Here is a 27,500-nt window from a genome sequence, read left to right as displayed (position 1 = left end):
TGTGTGTATGTGTGTGTGTGTGTGCCTGCAGTATGAACCAGACCTGGTGCAATGCAGATCTTTTTGAGCCATTCGTTGTGTTGTAGTGCTGACCAACAATTCACTTCCACTGTTTGTATTTGCTGTCTCTGTCACACACTTCAAAAGAGTCAGAACAACACACAAACCAATGAGAGCCATGTGAGAGCCTGGCTATACCCAGAAGCCACTGTTTTTGGCACATGCACGCAGGAACACACACACACACACACACACACACACACACACACACACACACACACACACACACACACACACACACACACACACACACACACACACACACACACACACACACACACACACACACACACGGTCACACACACAGTGAAAGGGAGGCTGTGTGTTTGGCAGGACACAGAGATCCAGGATTATACACACGGCCCCTGATGCAGGCGGCACTGCACTCATAAGCCTGTTTGATTTGCCTTCAAAAAAGACAGAGGAAAAGAGGGAGAAAGACATACAAATATTAATTTAATCAGCACACAGCATGCAGTGTTCCTTCTCTCTTTTCAGTCAGTCAGTCTGCCTGTCAGTGTGTGTGTGTGTGTGTGTGTGTGTGTGTGTGTGCGTGTGTGTGTGTGTGTGTGTGCAAATATTCATCATCCACACAGTTTTATAGTATGTGTGTGTTGTTCCCATTGATGTCTGCCCAAACCTGCCACTCTTCCCACCCGGGTTGTTTGGGGGTCAGTCCAGTTCCAAACCCCGTCACCCTGGATGTTTGGGGTCAGTCCAGTTCCAAACCCCGTCACCCTGGATGTCTGGGGTCAGGTCAGTTCCAAACCCTGTCACCCTGGATGTTTGGGGTCAGTCCAGTTCCAAACCCCGTCACCCTGGATGTTTGGGTTCAGTCCAGTTCCAAACCCCGTCACCCTGGATGTTTGGGTTCAGTCCAGTTCCAAACCCTGTCACCCTGGATGTTTGGGGTCAGTCCAGCTCCAAACCACGTCACCCTGGATGTCTGGGGTCAGTCCAGTTCCAAACCCCGTCACCCTGTTTTTTTGGGGGTCAGTCCAGTTCCAAACCCCGTCACCCTGGATGTTTGGGTTCAGTCCAGTTCCAAACCCCATCACCCTGGATGTTTGGGTTCAGTCCAGTTCCAAACCCCGTCACCCTGGATGTTTGGGTTCAGTCCAGTTCCAAACCCCGTCACCCTGGTTGTTTGGGTTTAGTCCAGTTCCAAACCCCATCACCCTGGATGTCTGGGATCAGTCCAGTTCCAAACCCCGTCACCCTGGATGTTTGGGGTCAGTCCAGTTCCAAACCCCGTCACCCTGGATGTCTGGGGTGAGTCCAGTTCCAAACCACATCACCCTGGATGTTTGGGTTCAGTCCAGTTCCAAACCCCGTCACCCTGGATGTTTGGGTTCAGTCCAGTTCCAAACCCCGTCACCCTGGATGTTTGGGTTCAGTCCAGTTCCAAACCCCGTCACCCTGGATGTCTGGGGTGAGTCCAGTTCCAAACCCCATCACCCTGGATGTTTGGGGGTTAGTCCAGTTCCAAACCCCATCACCTGGATGTCTGGGGTGAGTCCAGTTCCAAACCCCGTCACCCTGGATGTCTGGGGTGAGTCCAGTTCCAAACCCCGTCACCCTGGATGTTTGGGGTCAGTCCAGTTCCAAACCCCGTCACCCTGGATGTTTGGGTTCAGTCCAGTTCCAAACCCCGTCACCCTGGATGTCTGGGGTGAGTCCAGTTCCAAACCCCGTCACCCTGGATGTTTGGGGTCAGTCCAGTTCCAAACCCCGTCACCCTGGATGTTTGGGTTCAGTCCAGTTCCAAACCCCGTCACCCTGGATGTCTGGGGTGAGTCCAGTTCCAAACCCCGTCACCCTGGATGTCTGGGGTGAGTCCAGTTCCAAACCCTGTCACCCTGGATGTTTGGGGTCAGTCCGGTTCCAAACCCAGTCACCCTGGATGTTTGGGATCAGTCCAGTTCCAAACCCCTCATATTCAGATGTCCTCCAGCCATATTTCAGAAAAGCAACACAGACAAAACTATAAACAACATGATTGTAACAAAATGACAGAAAGAGAAGACATCAATGTGTATAGAAAATACAGCTTTTAAACTAGATCAGTTGTGCTGTATTTCTAGACTGTAGACATTTGGCCATTTAGCCGTAAAGATTCAAATATCACGTTCTCACTAATAAACTCTATACCAGCTCTAAGATGGGTCTGTTCTTTCGTCTAGGGATGTGACAAATGTAAAATTGTTCTTAACGTTTAAACGATAAGAAAAACAAATCATAAAATCATGTGAATTTACATTATAAATATGATCCTGCATATGACCCAACGATGTACACTATATAAAATATTGGTATGACCGACCGATAGGGGGCAATGCAGTTCAAACTAGCTCAGTCCTGGCTACCTACCAGACGACGCTCATCTTACTGCTGTCCCACACCCACTCAACAACCATGGTAGTTTATGCTATCTTAGGTTCTCTGCTGTGTGCCTCTCCTCCATGTTCTCAGTTATCAGTCCATGGGACTTCATGTCCCACTTCTCATCAATGTGATGTATGCCAGCGCGTTCATAGACTGTTGTTAATTAACGCCAGTATGGTGTTTGAGAGCGCGCGCTTTTAACTTGCAGAGCAATCATTGTACAATTTCTCCATCCATGCCTTCACGGTTTTCTCCTTCCCGACATGGCACGTTGTTGTCTGGTTCTAGATATTCCATCATGGCAGTAAATCTGACATCCTTTACCGTTGACAATGGCGGCATCAACTGCAATCATTTCTGTAATCAACACTGTACGTTTGTTACTCGCTTATCGCCCTGTTGCCAGCAACGGGTCTCACTGTGAATCTCTTTCAGATGGTTAAAGCATTTAACCTGTACTGTCACTGCAGCTCAATTCCACCTGTACTGTCACTGCAGCTCAATTCCACCTGTACTGTCACTGCAGCTCAATTCCACCTGTACTGTCACTGCAGCTCAATTCCACCTGTACTGTCACTGCAGCTCAATTCCACCTGTACTGTCACTGCAGCTCAATTCCACCTGTACTGTCACTGCAGCTCAATTCCACCTGTACTGTCACTGCAGCTCAATTCCACCTGTACTGTCACTGCAGCTCAATTCCACCTGTACTGTGCATAGCGTTTTATATCCGTGACAAATTGATACAGCTTGTTGGGTTAGGTATTTGTAAAACAAAAATATTTGTCAATTTATACTACATTGTGATTTACATTTTGGGTGATTTTTTCGGAACTTTAACGACCCCTATTTAATTTAAACGTTTAAATATTTAGTTATAATATATTTCCTATTCTCCTGCTCTCAGGTATTTATTCTGTTATCTTGCTTTAATATCCCCCCCACCACCACCACACTCTCACTCTCTCTCACTCTCTCTCACTCTCACTCTCTCTCACTCTCTCTCACTCTCTCTCTCTCACTCTCACTCTCTCTCTCTCTCTCTCTCTCTCTCTCTCTCTCTCTCTCTCTCTCTCTCTCTCTCTCTCTCTCTCTCTCTCTCTCACTCTCTCTCTCTCTCCACTCTCCCTCTCTCTCTCTCTCTCTCTCCACTCTCTCTCTCTCTCTCTCTCTCTCTCTCTCACTCTCTCACTCTCTCTCTCCACTCTCCCTCTCTCTCTCTCTCTCTCTCTCTCTCTCTCTCTCTCTCAGTGAGGCAGACACCTCAAGGACACAGCAGCGTTGATAGAGGTAGGTTAACCTGTGTGGTTAATAAAATGAATAACATCCTCAGCCCCTGGTTCAGAGAGAATCAATCAGACCCTGTTTTTAAGGCATATTCATAGAAGATGTTCATATTTGATGTGTGGTTTTTAATTGAAATAATGTAATTTGATTTGGTGGAAGTGATTTCCTGTTTCAGGGGTCAGGAGGAGAATTTGTGAATGAGCCCATGTGCTTCTTGGGTAATTAAATACATGGTGACATGGGCAGCGTAGGAATCGTGTGAGTAGAACTGGTATCCCTGAGCCATCTTCTCAGAGTCGAGCTGCAGCAACTGTGGTGGTTGTAAAGATGTGTTTGTGTGTCACTTATCACTGCTTTCCTCTCCTCACAGACAGATATCCAGACCGTGTTGAGCACGCTGGATGTAGTGAGCACTTCCGGAGATGTGTCCAGCCCAACCCCAACCCCCACCCCCAGTGATGGGGACCCAGGCTGACTGAGTGACAGTGGGGCTGAGAGAGGACCAGTGAAGGTAGAGTTCACCCAACACAGTTTTTTATTTTATTTTATTTAACTCGACAAGTCAGTTTAAGAACAAATCCTTATTTACAATGACGGCCTAGTGGGTTAACTGCCTTGTTCAGGGGCAGAATGACATATTTTTACCTTGTCAGCTCTGGGGTTTATCCAACAATTTTTCAGTTACTGGCCCAATGTTCTAACCGCTAGGCTGCCTGCTGCCCTGAGTTACATGGACAGACTGCTCATCAAGAGACACCGCAGGTGTGTGTGAGTAAGCGAGAGTGAGAGTGAGAGTGAGAGTGAGAGAGAGATGCGGCACAGTACAACAGTGTTAACTAGAGTTTTGCCTGGCCACGGCAGGGCTGGTGCTACGTAATCACAGTGTTAACCAGAGTTTAGCCACGGCAGGGCTGGTGCTACGTAATCACAGTGTTAACCAGAGTTTAGCCACGGCAGGGCTGGTGCTACGTAATCACAGTGTTAACCAGAGTTTAGCCAGGGCAGAGCTGGTACTACGTAATCACAGTGTTAACCAGAGTTTAGCCAGGGCAGAGCTGGTACTACGTAATCACAGTGTTAACCAGAGTTTAGCCAGGGCAGAGCTGGTACTACGTAATCACAGTGTTAACCAGAGTTTAGCCAGGGCAGAGCTGGTACTACGTAATCACAGTGTTAACCAGAGTTTAGCCAGGGCAGAGCTGGTACTACGTAATCACAGTGTTAACCAGAGTTTAGCCAGGGCAGAGCTGGTACTACGTAATCACAGTGTTAACCAGAGTTTAGCCAGGGCAGAGCTGGTACTACGTAATCACAGTGTTAACCAGAGTTTAGCCAGGGCAGAGCTGGTACTACGTAATCACAGTGTTAACCAGAGTTTAGCCAGGGCAGAGCTGGTACTACGTAATCACAGTGTTAACCAGAGTTTAGCCAGGGCAGAGCTGGTACTACGTAATCACAGTGTTAACCAGAGTTTAGCCAGGGCAGAGCTGGTACTACGTAATCACAGTGTTAACCAGAGTTTAGCCAGGGCAGAGCTGGTACTACGTAATCACAGTGTTAACCAGAGTTTAGCCAGGGCAGAGCTGGTACTACGTAATCACAGTGTTAACCAGAGTTTAGCCAGGGCAGAGCTGGTACTACGTAATCACAGTGTTAACCAGAGTTTAGCCAGGGCAGAGCTGGTACTACGTAATCACAGTGTTAACCAGAGTTTAGCCAGGGCAGAGCTGGTACTACGTAATCACAGTGTTAACCAGAGTTTAGCCAGGGCAGAGCTGGTACTACGTAATCACAGTGTTAACCAGAGTTTAGCCAGGGCAGAGCTGGTACTACGTAATCACAGTGTTAACCAGAGTTTAGCCAGGGCAGAGCTGGTACTACGTAATCACAGTGTTAACCAGAGTTTAGCCAGGGCAGAGCTGGTACTACGTAATCACAGTGTTAACCAGAGTTTAGCCAGGGCAGAGCTGGTACTACGTAATCACAGTGTTAACCAGAGTTTAGCCAGGGCAGAGCTGGTACTACGTAATCACAGTGTTAACCAGAGTTTAGCCAGGGCAGAGCTGGTACTACGTAATCACAGTGTTAACCAGAGTTTAGCCAGGGCAGAGCTGGTACTACGTAATCACAGTGTTAACCAGAGTTTAGCCAGGGCAGAGCTGGTACTACGTAATCACAGTGTTAACCAGAGTTTAGCCAGGACAGAGCTGGTACTACATCTCATCACTATTTGTTACTTCTGGAGCTTCAGCTTTACAAGTTCACACAGGACCTAGACACATAGAGAACTAGCTTTACGATCTCATTATCACACACACACATGACCCAGACACATAGAGAACTAGCTTTACGATCTCATTATCACACACACAGGGCCCAGACACAGAGAGAACTAGCGTTACGATCTCATTATCACACACGCAGGACCCAGACACAGAGAGAACTAGCTTTACGATCTCATTATCACACACACACATGACCCAGACACAGAGAGAACTAGCTTTTTCAATCTCGTTATCACACACACAGGGCCCAGACACAGAGAGAACTAGCGTTACGATCTCATTATCACACACGCAGGACCCAGACACAGAGAGAACTAGCTTTACAATCTCATTATCACACACACAGGACCCAGACACGGAGAGAACTAGCTTTACAATCTCATTATCACACACACAGGACCCAGACACAGAGAGAACTAGCTTTACGATCTCATTATCACACACACAGGAACCAGACACGGAGAGAACTAGCTTTACAATCTCATTATCACACACACAGGACCCAGACACAGAGAGAACTAGCTTTACGATCTCATTATCACACACACAGGACCCAGACACGGAGAGAACTAGCTTTACGATCTCATTATCACACACACAGGACCCAGACACGGAGAGAACTAGCTTTACGATCTCATTATCACACACACAGGACCCATACACAGAGAGAACTAGCTTTACGATCTCATTATCACACACACAGGACCCAGACACGGAGAGAACTAGCTTTACAATCTCATTATCACACACACAGGACCCAGACACAGAGAGAACTAGCTTTACGATCTCATTATCACACACACAGGACCCAGACACAGAGAGAACTAGCTTTACAATCTCATTATCACACACACAGGACCCAGACATGGAGAGAACTAGCTTTACAATCTCATTATCACACATACAGGACCCAGACACAGAGAGAACTAGCTTTACAATCTCATTATCACACACAGGACCCAGACACGGAGAGAACTAGCTTTACAATCTCATTATCACACACACAGGACCCAGACACAGAGAGAACTAGCTTTACAATCTCATTATCACACACAGGACCCAGACATGGAGAGAACTAGCTTTACAATCTCACTATCACACACAGGACCCAGACATGGAGAGAACTAGCTTTACAATCTCATTATCACACACAGGACCCAGACATGGAGAGAACTAGCTTTACAATCTCATTATCACACACACAGGACCCAGACACAGAGAGAACTAGCTTTACAATCTCATTATCACACACAGGACCCAGACACGGAGAGAACTAGCTTTACGATCTCATTATCACACACACAGGACCCAGACACAGAGAGAACTAGCTTTACAATCTCATTATCACACACAGGACCCAGACACAGAGAGAACTAGCTTTACAATCTCATTATCACACACAGGACCCAGACACAGAGAGAACTAGCTTTACAATCTCATTATCACACACACACACAGGGCTTTCAGAAAATATTCACACCCCTTGACTTTGTCCACATTTTGTTGTGTTGGATTAACTTCTACGTGGAACTGTTTGAAGATGGCCATACCATGAATACTTTAGCTATTTGATTTAGAATTTAGGTATAAAAACAATATATATTAAAAATAGTATTTGATAAAATATTGAATTTGGCCTTTACTACTATATCACCTAAAAACATATTACACATGAATTAATAACTAAAAAGACAGTTATTAAAAAAATACATCATAATAAATATATTTTTGAAGTGTTTGTTCTATGTCTAGAGGTTCTAAGAAAAGTTAGACTTTTGGAGTCATATTTGAACTCATATTTCACTCCTTATTTTTATCTCCATACTTCCATTCATTTGTATGGGTTACCTTCAGATGAAGGTTTAATATCTCTATATATCTCCATATTTCCATTCATTTGTATGGGTTACCTTCAGATGAAGGTTTAATATCTCTATATATCTCCATACTTCCATTCATTTGTATGGGTTACCTTCAGATGAAGGTTTAATATCTCTATATATCTCCATATTTCCATTCATTTGTATGGGTTACCTTCAGACGAGTCCCGTGACACTTGTGGGGGTTGTAAAGCGGAGAAGGGAGAACACCATCGTGTTCATGAGAGTCTCATCTGATCAAACAAACACCTCAGATGTGGAAGGACAACATAGGCAGATGCGGTGGATTGAGACGCTAAAATTTACCGATTTCTATGGGGATTTTTAAAATGATGTTTACTTAGATTGACAATCGGGGGGCGTCAATAGACTCTTAAGAATTCAATTGAGAAATGTTTTGCCTACACACAATACCCCATGATATCAAAGTGGAATTATGTTTTTTTGTCATTTCCTAGAGGAAAACCTGGTTCAGTCTGCTTTCCACCAGACACTGGGAGATGAATTCACCGTTCATCAGGAGAATAACACACAAGGCCAACTATACACTGGAGTTGCTTACCAAGAAGACAGTGAATGTTCCTCAGTGGCCAAGTTACAGTTTTGACTTCAATCTGCTTGAAGATCTATAGCAAGACATGAAAATGTTTGTCTAGCAGTGATCAACAACCAATTTAACAGAGCTTGATGACTCTTTTAAAGAATAATGGGCAAAAGTTGGGTAATGCAGATGTGGAAAGCGCTTACAGATTTACCTAGAAAGACTCTGTAATCGCTGCCAACTGTAATCGCTGCCAAAGGTGATTCATGTATTTACTCAGGGGGTTGAAAACGTATCTAATCAAGATATTGTCACGACTTCCGCCGAAGTCGGTCCCTCTCCTTGTTCGGCGGTCGACGTCACCGGCCTTCTAGCCATCACTGATCCATTTTTCATTTTCCATTGGTTTTGTCTCGTCTTCCTTCACACCTGGTTCCAATCCCATCAATTACATGTTGTGTATTTAATCTTCTGTTTCCCCTCATGTCCTTGTTGGAGATTGTTTGAGGATGATGTGTTGGGTTTTGAACCCACTTTTTGATTATTTTGTCATTTTGGTTTTGTAGTTTTGTGAAGCACTGATTAAACAACTCCGTTTATACCAAGTTCGATTCGCCTTCCCTGCCACCAACAAGCATCCATTACAGATGCATCCATTACAGATGCATCCATTACAGATGCATCCATTACAGATGCATCCATTACAGATACATCCATTACAGATACATCCATTACAGATGCATCCATTACAGATACATCCATTACAGATACACCCATTACAGATGCATCCATTACAGATGCATCCATTACAGATACACCCATTACAGATACATCCATTACAGATACATCCATTACAGATACATCCATTACAGATACACCCATTACAGATGCATCCATTACAGATACATCCATTACAGATACACCCATTACAGATACATCCATTACAGATACACCCATTACAGATACACCCATTACAGATACACCCATTACAGATACACCCATTACAGATACACCCATTACAGATACACCCATTACAGATACACCCATTACAGATACACCCATTACAGATACACCCATTACAGATACACCCATTACAGATACATCCATTACAGATACACCCATTACAGATGCACCCATTACAGATACACCCATTACAGATACACCCATTACAGATACACCCATTACAGATACACCCATTACAGATACACCCATTACAGATACACCCATTACAGATACACCCATTACAGATACACCCATTACAAGATACACCCATTACAGATACACCCATTACACCCATTTACAGATACACCCATTACAGATACACCCATTACAGATACACCCATTACAGATACACCCATTACAGATACACCCATTACAGATACATCAGTGTTATATTTTCATTAATTAATTAAAATGATCTACGATCTTTGTAACACACAACAATAACAAAGCTCGTGAATACTTTCTGAAGGCACTGGAGGTACAGATAGAGACAGGCAGGCATATGTTCAGAGACACACAGTTACACACACGCACACACACACGCACACACACACACACCCAGACAGAGGGAGCGTTAACTTTTATGATCTCATTACCATCTGGAGAGGCAGGATTGTAAAGCCATTACACTGAAGACCTTTTGAACAGCGTTGATATCAGCTGAGTTTTTTCTGGAGTGGACTGAGTTGAAGTCCTCTGCTCCATTCTCTTTAGAGGTAATCCCTGCTGCCTGCGTCGGGCCCGCTGCAGTGCTATGGGGAAGGCAGCGGGTGAGGAGGGGGGGGCAGAGCCAGAGGGTGTAGTAGTAGAGGGCTGGAGCTTTGATAGGAATGGCTAATCCCTGCATGGGCACACAATGAGAGAGCATGGCACTGCACTGCAGGTATAGAGAGGGAGGGAGAGAGAAGGGGATAGAGAGAGAGCTACAATAGAGAGAGAGAGGGGGGACATTTTTACATATATATTTTTTTATTTCACCTTTATTTAACCAGGTAGGCTAGTTGAGAACAAGTTCTCATTTGCAACTGCGACCTGGCCAAGATAAAGCATAGCAGTGTGAACAGACAACACAGAGTTACGCATGGGGTAAACAATTAACAAGTCAATAACACAGTAGAAAACAAAGGGGGAGTCTATATACATAGTGTGCAAAAGGAATGAGGAGGTAGGCGAATGATTACAATTTTGCAGATTTGTGTTGCCATCGTGACCAGTGAACTGAGATAAGGCGGAGCTTTACCTAGCACGAATATGTAGCGAGTGCCAGCCGACTAGAGCATACAAGTCGCAGTGGTGGGTGGTATAAGGTGCTTTAGTGACAAAACGGATGGCACTGTGATAAACTGCATCCAGTTTGCTGAGTAGAGTGTTGGAAGCAATTTTGTAGATGACATCGCCGAAGTCGAGGATCGGTAGGATAGTCAGTTTTACTAGGGTAAGTTTGGCGGCGTGAGTGAAGGAGGCTTTGTTGCGAAATAGAAAGCCGACTCTTGACTTGATTTTCGATTGGAGATGTTTGATATGAGTCTGGAAGGAGAGTTTACAGTCTAGCCAGACACCTAGGTACTTATAAATGTCCACATATTCAAGGTCGGAACCATCCAGGGTGGTGATGCTGGTCAGGCGTGCGGGTGCAGGCAGCGAATGGTTGAAAAGCATGCATTTGGTTTTACTAGCGTTTAAGAGCAGTTGGAGGCCACGGAAGGAGTGTTGTATGGCATTGAAGCTCGTTTGGAGGTTAGATAGCACAGTGTCCAAGGACGGGCCGGAAGTATATAGAATGGTGTCGTCTGCGTAGAGGTGGATCAGGGAATCGCCCGCAGCAAGAGCAACATCATTGATATATACAGAGAAAAGAATCGGCCCAAGGATTGAACCCTGTGGCACCCCCATAGGGACTACCAGAGGACCGGACAGCAAGGCCTCCGATTTGACACACTGAACTCTGTCTGCAAAGTAATTGGTGAACCAGGCAAGGCAGTCATCCGAAAAACCGAGGCTACTGAGTCTGCCGATAAGAATATGGTGATTGACAGAGTCAAAAGCCTTGGCAAGGTCGATGAAGACGGCTGCACAGTACTGTCTTTTATCGATGGCGGTTATGATATCGTTTAGTACCTTGAGCGTGGCTGAGGTGCACCCGTGACCGGCTCGGAAACCAGATTGCACAGCGGAGAAGGTACGGTGGGATTCGAGATTGTCAGTGACCTGTTTGTTGACTTTGCTTTCGAAGACCTTAGATAGGCAGGGCAGGATGGATATAGGTCTGTAACAGTTTGGGTCCAGGGTGTCTCCCCCTTTGAAGAGGGGGATGACTGCGGCAGCTTTCCAATCCTTGGGGATCTCAGACGATATGAAAGAGAGGTTGAACAGGCTGGTAATAGAGGAGAGGAGAGAAGGAATACAATGAGGGAGAGATGAGCAGAGGAGAGGGGACAATATAATGAGGGAGAGATGAGGAGAGAATGAATATATTGAGGGAAAGATGAGGAGAGGACAGAATGAATATACTGGGGGAGAGATAAAGAGAGGAGAGAGGAAAAATGAGGGAGCAATAAGGAGAGGAGAGAAGGAATGTACTGAGTGAGAGATGAGGAGTGGAGAGAGGAGAATAGAATGCGGGAGAGAGGGAATATAATGAGGGAGATGTGAGGATTGAGAATAATATAATGAGGTAGAGATGAGGAGAGGAGAAAGGGAATATAATGAGGGAGAGACAAGGAGAGGACATAATGAATATACTGAGGAAAAGATGAGGAGAGGAGAGAGGAAATATGAGGGAGAGATGAGAAGAGAGGGGAATAGAATGAGGGAGAGATGAGGAGGGAGGGAATAGAATGAGGGAGAGATGAGGAGGGAGGGAATAGAATGAGGGAGAGATGAGGAGGGAGGGAATAGAATGAGGGAGAGATGAGGAGAGGAGAGAGGGAAAATAATGAGGGAGAGACAAGGAGAGGACATAATGAATATACTGAGGAAAAGATGAGGAGAGGAGAGAGGAAATATGAGGGAGAGATGAGAAGAGAGGGGAATAGAATGAGGGAGAGATGAGGAGGGAGGGAATAGAATGAGGGAGAGATGAGGAGGGAGGGAATAGAATGAGGGAGAGATGAGGAGAGGAGAGAGGGAAAATAATGAGGGAGAGACAAGGAGAGGACATAATGAATATACTGAGGAAAAGATGAGGAGAGGAGAGAGGAAATATGAGGGAGAGATGAGAAGAGAGGGGAATAGAATGAGGGAGAGATGAGGAGAGGACATAATGAATATACTGAGGAAAAGATGAGGAGAGGAGAGAGGAAATATGAGGGAGAGATGAGAAGAGAGGGGAATAGAATGAGGGAGAGATGAGGAGGGAGGGAATAGAATGAGGGAGAGATGAGGAGGGAGGGAATAAAATGAGGGAGAGATGAGGAGAGGAGAGAGGGAAAATAATGAGGGAGAGATGAGGAGAGGAGGGAGGGAATAGAATGAGGGAGAGATGAGGAGGGAGGGAATAGAATGAGGGAGAGATGAGGAGGGAGGGAATAGAATGAGGGAGAGATGCGGTGAGGAGACAGTACAGGGAATAGTGAGAAGCAGAGCAATTATTAACAACAGAGTAAACATATGCTGTATTGGATTAAAACGATGGTGTTTGCCGGAAGTCCTTCACCTAGTCCAAACCCTATGGACCAATTTGGCTGGGCTCTGTGGCATTCGGCCTGGAATGGGATGAATTTGGAGGAGAGGAAGGACGGGGGAGAGAGGAGGGAGACCTATTTATCTATCCATCTAATCAATGTGTCTGTTTGAAAATCTTTCCAATCACAACCGTATGTCTCTTTGAGATGTGAAGAGAGAGATCTATCCATCCGTCTCTGTTTAATCTGCCGCTTCTGGGTGGGGTACTGTGGGTGAGTGGGACAGGGAGACAGAGAGGTAGAGGGGGATGGTGTTAGTGACAGAGGGAGATCTATCCATCTAATCTGTCTGTTTAATCTATCTGTCACTTCTGGGTGGGGTCAGTGTGGGTGAGAGGGGCAGGGAGACAGAGAGGTCGAGGGGGATGATGGGAGATCTATCTATCCATCTAATCTGTCTGTTTTGGCCGGGCTCGGGGGTGTGCTGTCTTTTTGTCAGGAAACCGATGGAAGCCTATCTGCTCACCACAGAGCTCACCACAGAGCTCACCACAGAGCTCACCACAGAGCTCATCAACACACACACACCCTGGAGGAGGAAACAACACACCCTGACAGGTGGGTTACACACACACACACACACACACACACACACACACACACACACACACACACACGCGACAGGAGACTGGTGGCACCTTGCTCGTGGTGATGGCTGGAGTGGAATGGTATCAAATACATCAAACACATAGTTTCCATGGTTTCCATCTGTTTGATGCCATTCCATTCACTCTGTTCCAGACATTATTATGAGCCGTCCTCCCCTCAGCAGCCTCCACTGATGCGCACACACATTCACGCACAAGTACACATACACACACACACACACACAAGTACACATACACACACACAGACGCTCCAAACAAGTTTTAAAAAATCACCTCCTTCCCTGTGGGTCAGCTGTATCTCTGGCTACCCATCTGTCCGTGACGGCGTGGCGGGTAATCACTGGCTGTGATTGTGTGGGCAGGGGGCCGTTAGGGCCGGCTGATGCCTGACAGAGTGCACTCTGCCTGGGCAGGGAGGTGCAGGGGAGGGGAGGTAGACCTTGAGCTCACCAGTTAGGGGAAAGGGCTGGCTGTCTGGAGGGGAGGGGAGGTAGACCATCAGTTAGAGGAGAGGGCTGGCTGTCTGGAGGGGAGGTAGACCTTGAGCTCACCAGTTAGGGGAGAGGGCTGGCTGTCAGGAGGGGAGGTAGACCATCAGTTAGGGGAGAGGGCTGGCTGTCTGGAGGGGAGGTAGACCTTGAGCTCACCAGTTAGGGGAGAGGGCTGGCTGTCTGGAGGGGAGGTAGACCATCAGTTAGGGGAGAGGGCTGGCTGTCTGGAGGGGAGGTAGACCATCAGTTAGGGGAGAGAGCTGGCTGTCTGGAGGGGAGGTAGACCATCAGTTAGAGGAGAGGGCTGGCTGTCTGGAGGGGAGGTAGACCTTGAGCTCACCAGTTAGGGGAGAGGGCTGGCTGTCTGGAGGGGAGGTAGACCATCAGTTAGGGGAGAGGGCTGGCTGTCTGGAGGGGAGGTAGACCTTGAGCTCACCAGTTAGGGGAGAGGGCTGGCTGTCTGGAGGGGAGGTAGACCACCAGTTAGGGGAGAGGGCTGGCTGTCTGGAGGGGAGGTAGACCATCTGTTAGGGGAGAGAGCTGGCTGTCTGGAGGGGAGGTAGACCATCAGTTAGAGGAGAGTGGTGGCTGTCTGGTCACCTAACAGTAGTGAGGGTAGGGTTATCTTCTCTGGGGTTTTGCTCCTGCAGCTGCCAATACCCCACAGATATCAGTCAGACTCTATATCCCCCTTAGTCCTCCCAATTTCCAACTACCTCCTTCAGTTCACCCACTGTTTTTAAATTTTTATTTTAAATTGAACCTTTATTCAACTAGGCAGTTAATGGCAAATTCTTACTTACAATGACGGCCTACCGGGGAACAGTGGGTTAACTACCTTGTTCAGGGGGAGAACGACAGATTTTTACCTTGTCAGCTCGGGGAGTCGATCCAGAAACCTTTCGGTTACTGGCCCAATGCGCTAACTACTAGGCTACCTGCCACCCCAAAGAGCAGTTCCCTGACTGGGAATCGAACCCGGGCTGCAGCGGTGAGAGCGCCGAGTCCTACCACTAAACCGATTGTCCTCCTTCTTTCCAACTACCTTCTTCAATCCACCCACCATTAGTCCACTCTCTTCTCAATCCACCCACCCTTAGTCCACTCTCTTCTCAATCCAGCCACCCTTAGTCCACTTTCGTCTCAATCCACCCACCCTTAGTCCACTCTCTTCTCAATCCACTCACCCATAGTCCACTCTCTTCTCAATCCAGCCACCCTTAGTACACTCTCTTCTCAATCCACTCACCCATAGTCCACTCTCTTCTCAATCCAGCCACCCTTAGTCCACTCTCTTCTCAATCCACCCACCCTTAGTCCACTTTCTTCTCAATCCACCCACCCTTAGTCCACTCTCTTCTCAATCCAGCCACCCTTAGTCCACTCTCTTCTCAATCCACCCACCCTTAGTCCACTCTCTTCTCAATCCACTCACCCATAGTCCACTCTCTTCTCAATCCAGCCACCCTTAGTCCACTCTCTTCTCAATCCACTCACCCATAGTCCACTCTCTTCTCAATCCAGCCACCCTTAGTCCACTCTCTTCTCAATCCACTCACCCATAGTCTACTCTCTTCTCAATCCAGTCACCCTTAGTCCACTCTCTTCTCAATCCACCCACCCTTAGTCCACTCTCTTCTCAATCCCACCCACCCATAGTCCACTCTCTTCTCAATCCACTCACCCATAGTCCACTCTCTTCTCAATCCAGCCACCCTTAGTCCACTCTCTTCTCAATCCACCCACCCTTAGTCCACTTTCTTCTCAATCCACCCACCCTTAGTCCACTCTCTTCTCAATCCAGCCACCCTTAGTCCACTCTCTTCTCAATCCACCCACCCTTAGTCCACTCTCTTCTCAATCCACTCACCCATAGTCCACTCTCTTCTCAATCCAGCCACCCTTAGTCCACTCTCTTCTCAATCCACTCACCCATAGTCTACTCTCTTCTCAATCCAGCCACCCTTAGTCCACTCTCTTCTCAATCCACCCACCCTTAGTCCACTCCCTTCTCAATCCCCCCACCCTTAGTCCACTCTCTTCTCAATCCCACCCACCCATAGTCCACTCTCTTCTCAATACACCCACCCTTAGTCCACTCTCTTCTCAATCCAGCCACCCTTAGTCCACTCTCTTCTCAATACACCCACCCATAGTCCACTCTCTTCTCAATCCACCCACCCTTAGTCCACTCTCTTCTCAATCTCTTCCCATCTAAACATCTTTCAATCTCACATTCCCAGTTAGTCCATTTCCTCTAAAATGCCAGGTCATTAATCAAACTCAAACCTCCTGAAGCATCTGCTCCTTTCTTAAACCATGTTCCCTCTCTACTCAGGCTTCGGGAGCCCGTTCTATTCCTTCTAGTCGTATGATCCCACCCACATCCATGCCCCAATAGAGCCCCAAAGTGGAGGTGTCATAATACCCAAATTGACAGAATTGTCAATTTAAAGACATTTAGCCATTACTACATTTAGCTACCATTAGATAGTTAATCCAGAGATTCTTACAGAGATTCTTCTCACAAGTCTCGTCCAGATCACAATGGTACAGTATTTGTAGTTTTTTATAAAAGCCACAATAACAGCTAATTAACATGAACACTTTTTTGCGGGTAAGTGCAGGCGAATATATTGATAAAAGTCATGAAACACTGCCCTTCCACTATGGGTGAAATGAATGGCGGAAAAACGATTGGAAACATTTCCCTGTTTGACCGCTAGGTTTTATGGGTAATATGACTCATACTGTGGTACTCCGTAACTTGTCAATACCACTGACGTTGAAGCACTGTTTGTGTAAGAGAAGGTATGAAAGTTATTCAGTTATTCAAACTCTTGAGATTTTTGCTCAGAATTTTCACAACTGTCTGGGAGTTGCAGGTTCCACCTTCACAGTATGTATGCGCATTCAAATTGCCATTGAAAAAATGCAGTTGTGTTCGTTGTCTGTAGCTTATGCCTGCCCATACCATAACCCCACAGCCACCATGGGGCACTCTGCTCACAACGTTGAACATCAGCAAACCCCATGCCCAAACAATGGCATACACTGTCTGCCATCTGCCCGGTACAGTTAAAACCGGGATATATCCACTTCTCCAGCGTGCCAGTGTCCATCGAAGGTGAGCGTTAGCCCAGCGAAGTCAGTTACGACGCCAAACTGCAGTCAGGTCAAGACCCTGATGAGGACAACGAGCCCGCAGATGAGCTTCCCTGAGACGATTTCTGACAGTTTGTGCAGAAATTGTGCAAACCCACAGTTTCATCAGCTGTTCAGTTGGCTGGTCTCAGATGATCCCGAAGGTGAAGAAGGCAGATGTGGAGGTCCTAGGCTGGCGTGGGTACACGTGATCTGTGCTTGTGAGGCCTGTTGGACGTACTGCCAAATTCTCTAAAACAACATTGGAGGCGGCTTATCGTAGAGAAATGAACATTAAATTCTTTGGCAAGAGCTATGTTGGACATTACTGAAGACATCAGAATGATCATGCTGTTTAATCAGCTCCTTGATATGCCACCCCTGTCAGGTGGATGGATTATCTTGGCAAAGGAGAAATGCTCACTAACAGGGATGTAATCAAATTTGTGCACAACACTTTTGAGAAATACGCATTTGTGTGTATGGAACAATTCTGGGATCTTTTATTTCAGCTCATGAAACATGCGACCAACACTTTACGTGTTGTTTTTATATTTATGTTCAGTGTATATATAATTTAGTATCCAATATTAGTGTAGAGACAGATTGTCTCTTCAATATGTTTTGTTTCTGTCTGAGGCAGTAATGGCTGTTGTTCTCCTGGGCTGTCAGAGACAATTTAGCTTCAGCCATAAAAAGTGTTCTTTATTTTTTTAATATCGATTACAGTTTTAAGTAAATAACTGACATAATGCTGTAGCAGACAGGGCGGTAATTACACCGTGAGCAATGGCCCCTGTACACCAATACTGGTCCCCTAGGACACACAGACACACACAGGGAGCTCGTTTGAAGTGTTATGGTATACGATACAGTATGTGCTGACTTGCAGAAGAGTGTGGAGAGTTGTGCTGTGCTGGAGTAATGCATTAGGCCTTGACGGGGCAGTAACAGAGAGAGTTAGTGAGGAGCTGCCCTGGCCACTCTCTTAGCTCGTTTACAAACACTACAGCTGCTTCTCCACATCAAAACACCGGTCCCCAGTTCACTGGAACGTTTTTACATTCTTTCTTACGTTGCTCAGATATCTGCAGGGTCTGGTTTAATGGATGCATTCATAACAGCCCCAGGACACTGCATAGGTACCTCAGGAGTTGATTGTCTAATAATTATGATAATTTCCCCCCCATACAGATTCTGATTGTTTATACTGGTATGTACGGTATGTTTATATAAACATTTCCCTGTGTAGATTTTGACATGGACACATCCAGTGACAGCCTGGGACTGACACCCACGCGAGGAAGACTCCTCAGACAAGGAGATGAAGATGTAGTGGAGGGATAGAGCGGAGGACAGATGCTCTACATCTCTCCCCCCCACCCTTTTTCTCCCAGTTGGTTCTCCTATCTTCCTAATATCCCTGGACCCAGAACCAGAGACAGGAGAACTGGTCCCAGAACCATCCATGGTGAGTTAGATTCAGTAGAGGGAGAGATACATTATGAGACTAGTGGAGACATTCAGTCCAGAGAGATTGACACATTTGACATTTGACTAATTTAGCAGACTCTGTTATCCAGAGCGACTTACATTTAGTGCATTCATCTTATGATAGCTAGGTGGGACAACCACATATCACATGTCATAGTCAGTACATTTTTTCCTCAATAAAGTAGCTATCATCAAGTCAGAGCTAGAAAGGGGGGGGAGTCAACAGCAAACATTAGTTCACAAAAGGCTTTTTTTCTGGGGGGGGGGGTGTGTGCTGTGGGATTAGGATAGTCTTTAGAGAGGTGTGCAGGGATTCTTCTGTCATAGCTTCAGGGGGAAGCTGGTTCCACTATTGGGGTGGGAGGGCCAATAGACCACAGGTGGCAGAACGGAGTGCTCGGGTTGGGGTGTAGGGCCTGAGCATCGCCTGTAGGGAGGAAGGGGCAGTTTCTCTTGCTGTTCTGTAGCAAAGCACCATGGTTTTCTCTTGCTGTTCTGTAGCAAAGCACCATGGTTTTGTAACCGATGTGAGCTTCGACTAGAAGCCAGTGGAGTGTGCGGAGGAGCGCGGTAGCATGGGAAGACTTGGGAAGGTTGAACACCAGACGGGCTGCACCATTCTGGATAAGTTGATGGCACAAGATGGGAGCCCAGCCAACAGCAAGTTGCAGTAGTCCAGACGGGAGATAACAAGTGCCTGGATTTGGACCTGCGCGGCTTGCTGTGTGAGATAGAGTCGTACTCTCTGGATGTTGTAGAGCATTAACCTGCAGGAGCGAGTCACTCCTTTGATGTTTGCAGAGAACGACAAGGTGTTGTCCAGGGTCACGCCAAGGTTCTTTGCACTCTGGGAGGGAGAAACTGTGGAGTTGTCAACCGTGATGGAGATGTATTTTCCCCAGTAGGAAGAGCAGTTCCATCTTGTTGAGTTTGAGGTGGGCAGACATCCAAGCTAAGATATCAGCCAGGCACGTAGAGATATCTGCCAGGTACTCATGTCGCAGCCTGGGTGTCAGAAGGGGTGAAGGAGAAAAGTAGTTGAGTGTCATCCGTATAGCAATGTTAGGAGAGACCATGTGAGGATATGACGGAGCCGAGTGACTTGGTATATAGAGAGAAGAGGAGTGGACCTAGAACTGAGCCCTGGGGGACACCAGTAGTGAGAGTACGTGGTGCAGACACAGATCCTCTCCACCCCACATTTAGAAGCGGCCTTCCAGGTAGGATGCAATCCAAAAGTGTGAATAGACTGAGACGCCCTGCCCTGAGAGGGTGGAGAGGAGGATCTGATGGTTCACGGTGTCGAAGGTAGCGGATAGATCTAGGAGGATGAGAACAGAGGAAAGAGTCATCTTTGTCAGTGCGGAGAGTCTCTGTGACACAGAGAAGAGCAGACTTGGTTGAGTGACCCGTCTTGAAGCTTTACTGGTTAGGGTCAAGTAGATCGTTCTGAGAGAGATAACAAAAGAGTCGAACAGAGACAGCATGCTCAAGTGTTTTGGAAAGAAAAGAAAGAAGGGATATAGTTTTTGATGTCAGATGTGTTGAGTGTTGGTTTCTTGAGAAGGGGAGCGACTCAGGCCATTTTGAAGTCAGAGGGATGCAGCCAACGGTCAGGGATGAGTTGATGAGGGAATGGGAGAAGGGAGGACGGGTGAGGTTGAGCAGGCAGGTTGTCGGGTGGCCAGACCTCACTAGTCACACGAGGTCATCTGGAGAGCGAGGGGAGAAAGAGGTCAAGGCATAGGGGAGTTCTGTGTGAGTGGGACCAGTGGACTCAATAGGCTGAGTGAAGGAGGAGCAGATGTCATCCACCTTCTTTTCAAAGTGGTTGACAAAGTATTCTGCAGAGAGGGAGGAGGGAGAGGTGGAGGATTAAGGAGGGAGGAGAAGGTGGAAATGAGTTTCCTAGGGTTAGAGGCAGAAGCTTGAAATTTAGAGTGATAGAAAGTGGCTTTAGCAGCGGATCCAGAGGAAGAGAAGGTAGAGAGGACGGAGTGAAAGGATGATAGGTCTTCCGGAAGTTTAGTTTTCCTCAATTTTTGCTCAGCTGCCTGCAGCTCTATTCTGTAAATTCGCAATGAGTCACTCAGCCACGGAGCAAGAGTGGAGGGCCGAGCCGGCCGGGAGGAAAGGAGACAGTGCCAGTCATAGGATGCGGAAAGGGAGGAGAGTAGGGTTGAAGAGGCAGAATCAGGAAACAGGAGGGAGAATGGTTTAGTAGAAGGGAGAGATGATAGGATAGAAGATGAGAGAGTAGTGGAAGAGAGAGAAGATTGCGCTGGAGCATGACTGGCTGGGTCGGGGCTGAATGGTTAGGGTTGGAGGAAAGGGAGACAGAAAAGGAAACAAAGTAGTGATCAGAGACCTTGAAGCCCTGGATTGGGATTGTGTGAGTTCAAAAGAGGCAAGGAGGGGAAAGAGAAAGTTGAAAATAAATTAATAAAAGGCGGACATTGGGAAGTTGAAGTCGCCAAGTACAAAGAGCGGTGAGCCATTGTCAGGAAATGAGCTGATCAAGATGTCAAGCTCATTGAGGAACTCTCCAAGGGCACCTGGTGGGCGATAGATGACAACAATGTTAAGCTTGAGTGGACAAGTGACAGTGACAGCATGGAATTAAAATGATGAAATGGACAGGTGAGAAAATCTCCTCTTGGGAGAAAATAGACATGTGCCACCACCGTGACAACCAGATGCTCTTGGACTATGAGAGAAAACGTAGTCAGATGAGGAGAGAGCAGCTGGAGTAGCAGTGTTCTCTGGGGGGATCCATGTCTCCCTCAGGACCAAAAAGTCAAGGGACTGAAGTGCAGCAAAGGCTGAGATGAACTCAGCTTTCTTGACCGCAGATGGGCAGTTCCAAACGATACTAGAGACCCAGAATTCCACATGGGTGGTGCTCAAAATACACTAAATTAGAGGGGTTGCAGCCAAGGGGTGGGGAGCATCTGTAAAGCCTACAGGGAGAGGTACCAACAGGTATAGAAAACACACACATAGTTGCCAACGCTACAAAAATAACAAAAATGAGACAATCTGAAAAAAGCTAGGTAAGATTCTGAAGTGAGAGAAGCCTTCCTCTCTTTCTTTCCTCAAACAACTCCGCAGAACCGTCTTTGTTTCGGCGACGGTACTAGTTTGGCCGACGAGACCACCACTGAAACGACTGCCCCTGAGAAACCGGTGGAGTCTGATCTGCACTTCCTAACCTCCTGTCAAATGTATGACCATATTAGAGACACAGATTTCCCTCAGAATATACAGATCCACAAAGAATTTCAAAACAAACCCAATTTTGATAAACTCCCATATCTATTGGGGTAAATACCACAGTGTGCCATCACAGCAGCAAGATTTGTGACTTGTTACCACAAGAAAAGGTCAACAAGTGAAGAACAAACACCATTGTAAATACAACCCATATATTTGTTTATTTATTTTCTCTTTTGTACTTTAACCATTTGCACATGGTTACAACACTGTATATAGACATTGTAATGGCTTTCTTCCTGGGAAGGAGAGGCGGACCAAAACGCAGCGTTGTTAGAGTTCATGTTTTTTAATAAGAAAACTAAACATGAACAGAATAAAAAACAATAAAAGTGGCAAAATCGAAACAGTCCTAACTGGTGCAGAAAACACAAAGACAGGGAACAACCACCCACAAAACCCAACACAAAACAGGCTACCTAAATATGGTTCCCAATCAGAGACAATGACTAACACCTGCCTCTGATTGAGAACCATATCAGGCCAGACGCAAACGCACAAGAACTATGGTCAGAACGTGACAGACATAATGACATTTGTAATGTCTCTATTCTATTGGATCTTCTGTGAATGTAATGTTTACTGTTCATTTCTATTGTTTATTTCACTTTTAAATGTTATCTACTTGACTTGCTTTGGCAACGTTAACATATGTTTCCCATGCCAATAAAGCCCCTTGAATTGAATTGAATTGACTGAGGTACTAATTGCTGATTGCCTGGGAGAGGTGAAACCACTCCCCCTCCAATACAGCCACTGATTACCAAAACAAGTAACACATTCACCTGCCTCTTAATCCTGGTTGATGTCAACAACTATCTGCAAATGATGAGCAGTCAGCAGCTCACACACACCAAGTAGGATTCTGGGAAGACAGGCAGCAGCTCACACACACCAAGTAGGATTCTGGGAAGACAGGCAGCAGCTCACACACACCAAGTAGGATTCTGGGAAGACAGGTAGCAGTTCACACACCAAGTAGGATTCTGGGAAGACAGGCAGCAGTTCACACACCAAGTAGGATTCTGCGAAGACAGGCAGCAGTTCACACACCAAGTAGGATTCTGGGAAGACAGTCAGCAGTTCACACACCAAGTAGGCTTCTGGGAAGACAGGCAGCAGTTCACACACCAAGTAGGATTCTGCGAAGACAGGCAGCAGTTCACACACCAAGTAGGATTCTGGGAAGACAGTCAGCAGTTCACACACCAAGTAGGCTTCTGGGAAGACAGGCAGCAGTTCACACACCAAGTAGGATTCTGGGAAGACAGGCAGCAGTTCACACACCAAGTAGGATTCTGGGAAGACAGGCAGCGCTTAAAGTAAATGTCCCTAGCTAAGCAAAAAATAATACTAGAAGGCAACAGATTAAGACAAAAAAGACACTAGTGGACACATTCAGTCTAGAGACATTGAGACAACATTATGACACTAGTGGACACATTCAGTCTAGAGACATTGAGACAACATTATGACACCAGTGGACACATTCAGTCTAGAGACATTGAGACAACATTATGACACTAGTGGACACATTCAGTCTAGAGACATTGAGACAACATTATGACACTAGTGGACACATTCAGTCTAGAGACATTGAGACAACATTATGACACTAGTGGACACATTCAGTCTAGAGACATTGAGACAACATTATGACACTAGTGGACACATTCAGTCTAGAGACATTGAGACAACATTATGACACTAGTGGACACATTCAGTCTAGAGACATTGAGACAACATTATGACACTAGTGGACACATTCAGTCTAGAGACATTGAGAGAACATTATGACACTAGTGGACACATTCAGTCTAGAGACATTGAGACAACATTATGACACTAGTGGACACATTCAGTCTAGAGACATTGAGACAACATTATGACACTAGTGGACACATTCAGTCTAGAGACATTGAGACAACATTATGACACTAGTGGACACATTCAGTCTAGAGACATTGAGACAACATTATGACACTAGTGGACACATTCAGTCTAGAGACATTGAGACAACATTATGACACTAGTGGACACATTCAGTCTAGAGACATTGAGACAACATTATGACACTAGTGGACACATTCAGTCTAGAGACATTGAGACAACATTATGACACTAGTGGACACATTCAGTCTAGAGACATTGATACAACATTATGACACTAGTGGACACATTCAGTCTAGAGACATTGAGACAACATTATGACACTAGTGGACACATTCAGTCTAGAGACATTGAGACAACATTATGACACTAGTGGACACATTCAGTCTAGAGACATTGAGACAACATTATGACACTAGTGGACACATTCAGTCTAGAGACATTGAGACAACATTATGACACTAGTGGACACATTCAGTCTAGAGACATTGAGACAACATTATGACACTAGTGGACACATTCAGTCTAGAGACATTGAGAGAACATTATGACACTAGTGGACACATTCAGTCTAGAGACATTGAGACAACATTATGACACTAGTGGACACATTCAGTCTAGAGACATTGAGACAACATTATGACACTAGTGGACACATTCAGTCTAGAGACATTGAGACAACATTATGACACTAGTGGACACATTCAGTCTAGAGACATTGAGACAACATTATGACACTAGTGGACACATTCAGTCTAGAGACATTGAGACAACATTATGACACTAGTGGACACATTCAGTCTAGAGACATTGAGACAACATTATGACACTAGTGGACACATTCAGTCTAGAGACATTGAGACAACATTATGACACTAGTGGACACATTCAGTCTAGAGACATTGAGACAACATTATGACACTAGTGGACACATTCAGTCTAGAGACATTGAGACAACATTATGACACTAGTGGACACATTCAGTCTAAAGACATTGAGACAACATTATGACACTAGTGGACACATTCAGTCTAGAGACATTGAGACAACATTATGACACTAGTGGACACATTCAGTCTAGAGACATTGAGACAACATTATGACACTAGTGGACACATTCAGTCTAGAGACATTGAGACAACATTATGACACTAGTGGACACATTCAGTCTAAAGACATTGAGACAACGTTATGACACTAGTGGACACATTCAGTCTAAAGACATTGAGACAACATTATGACACTAGTGGACACATTCAGTCTAGAGACATTGAGACAACATTATGACACTAGTGGACACATTCAGTCTAGAGACATTGAGACAACATTATGAGACTATTGGACACATTCAGTCTAGAGACATTGAGACAACATTATGACACTAGTGGACACATTCAGTCTAAAGACATTGAGACAACATTATGAGACTATTGGACACATTCAGTCTAGAGACATTGAGACAACATTATGACACTAGTGGACACATTCAGTCTAAAGACATTGAGACAACATTATGACACTAGTGGACACATTCAGTCTAAAGACATTGAGGCCACCCTGTCTGGCTCCACCATGGACCTGCTGCCTAATATAACTACTGACCTGATCAATTAGATAACATTCATTAGAGAATAATTACAAAACCCCATTCAACCCTGGGCTGAGCCACAGCAACGCAACACCAAAGACTCGTGTTGGATCCTCATCCAGATCAGAAACGGAGGTGGGAAGAGAGAGAGAGAAAGAAAAGAGAGGGGAGGGAGAGGATGAAAAGAGACAGGGAGGGAGAGGATGAAAAGAGAGGGGAGGGAGAGGATGAAAAGAGACAGGGAGGGAGAGGATGAAAAGAGACAGGGAGGGAGAGGATGAAAAGAGAGGGAGGGAGAGGATGAAAAGAGACAGGGAGGGAGAGGATGAAAAGAGAGGGGAGGGAGAGGATGAAAAGAGAGGGGGAGGGAGAGGATGAAAAGAGACAGGGAGGGAGAGGATGAAAAGAGAGGGGAGGGAGAGGATGAAAAGAGAGGGGAGGGAGAGGATGAAAAGAGAGGGGAGGGAGAGGAGTGAAAAGAGACAGGGAGGGAGAGGATGAAAAGAGAGGGGAGGGAGAGGATGAAAAAGAGAGGGGAGGGAGAGCATGAAAAGAGAGGGGAGGGAGAGGATGAAAAGAGACAGGGAGGGAGAGGATGAAAAGAGACAGGGAGGGAGAGGATGAAAAGAGACAGGGAGGGAGAGGAAGAAAAGAGAGGGGAGGGAGAGGGTGAAAAGAGACAGGGAGGGAGAGGATGAAAAGAGACAGGGAGGGAGAGGATGAAAAGAGAGGGGAGGGAGAGGATGAAAAGAGACAGGGAGGGAGAGGATGAAAAGAGACAGGGAGGGAGAGGATGAAAAGAGACAGGGAGGGTCAGGAAGAAGAGTGCGTGAACTGTCCTACACGGCTGTTATGTAGTGGTGTGATCTTTTCCATAGAGACAGAAGGATGAGAAAAGAGGCCGATAACAGTTTATTAAACACCTGCAATTAACTGTCTGATCAGAGATGGCTGTTATCTCTCTGTTCATTCTGCCTGAATCAGAGATGGCTGTTATCTCTCTGTTCATTGTGCCTGAATCAGAGATGGCTGTTATCTCTCTGTTCATTGTGCCTGAATCAGAGATGGCTGTTATCTCTCTGTTCATTGTGCCTGAATCAGAGATGGCTGTTATCTCTCTGTTCATTGTGCCTGAATCAGAGATGGCTGTTATCTCTCTGTTCATTGTGCCTGAATCAGAGATGGCTGTTATCTCTCTGTTCATTGTGCCTGAATCAGAGAACCATGTTCGTCGTTGTGCTAGACATTAATGACCTCCTATATAGTAGGCCTCGCTCTCGCTCTCCATACCTCTCACTCTTTTCTTCATTTCTCACCCTTTCTCTCTCTCTCATACTCCTCACTCCCTCCCCTCTCTCGCTCCCCTCCTTTCTCTCCTTCCCTCATGCCCTCCTTCCCTCCCTCCCTCCCTTCCTCACTCTCGTCTTCTCTCTTCTTACATTATATTAATGGACATTGAGCTGTGAGGACAATTCAGAAATAGTATTTGTAATGTTCTCTCAGTTCCAAACACGATGTCTTTGTCCCTCGGGGCATAGAGAGTTCCCAATCTCAGGTATAACCACAGAACTAGAATTAGATACTAGGGATAAAATACAATTTCTCTATGTCTCTCTCTCTCTTTCCTCTCTCTCTCTCTCTCTCTCCTCCTTCGTTCCTCTCTCTCTCTCTCTTTCCTATCTTTCTTCTCTTTCTCTCTCTCTTTCTCTACTCTCTCTCTTTCTCTCTCTCTCTCTCTCTCTCTCTCTCTCTCCTCTCTCTCTCTCTCTCCTCTCTCTCCTCTCTCTCTTTCTCTCTCTCTCTCTCTCTCTCTCTTTCTATCTTTCTCTCTCTTTCTCTCTCTCTCTCTCTTTCTATCTTTCTATCTCTCCCTCTCTCACTCTCTCTCT

This window comes from Oncorhynchus kisutch, linkage group LG15 (genome assembly GCF_002021735.2).
Source record: "Oncorhynchus kisutch isolate 150728-3 linkage group LG15, Okis_V2, whole genome shotgun sequence".
NCBI classification, from domain to species: domain Eukaryota; kingdom Metazoa; phylum Chordata; class Actinopteri; order Salmoniformes; family Salmonidae; genus Oncorhynchus; species Oncorhynchus kisutch.
Note: the sequence above shows the minus strand (reverse complement) of the source record.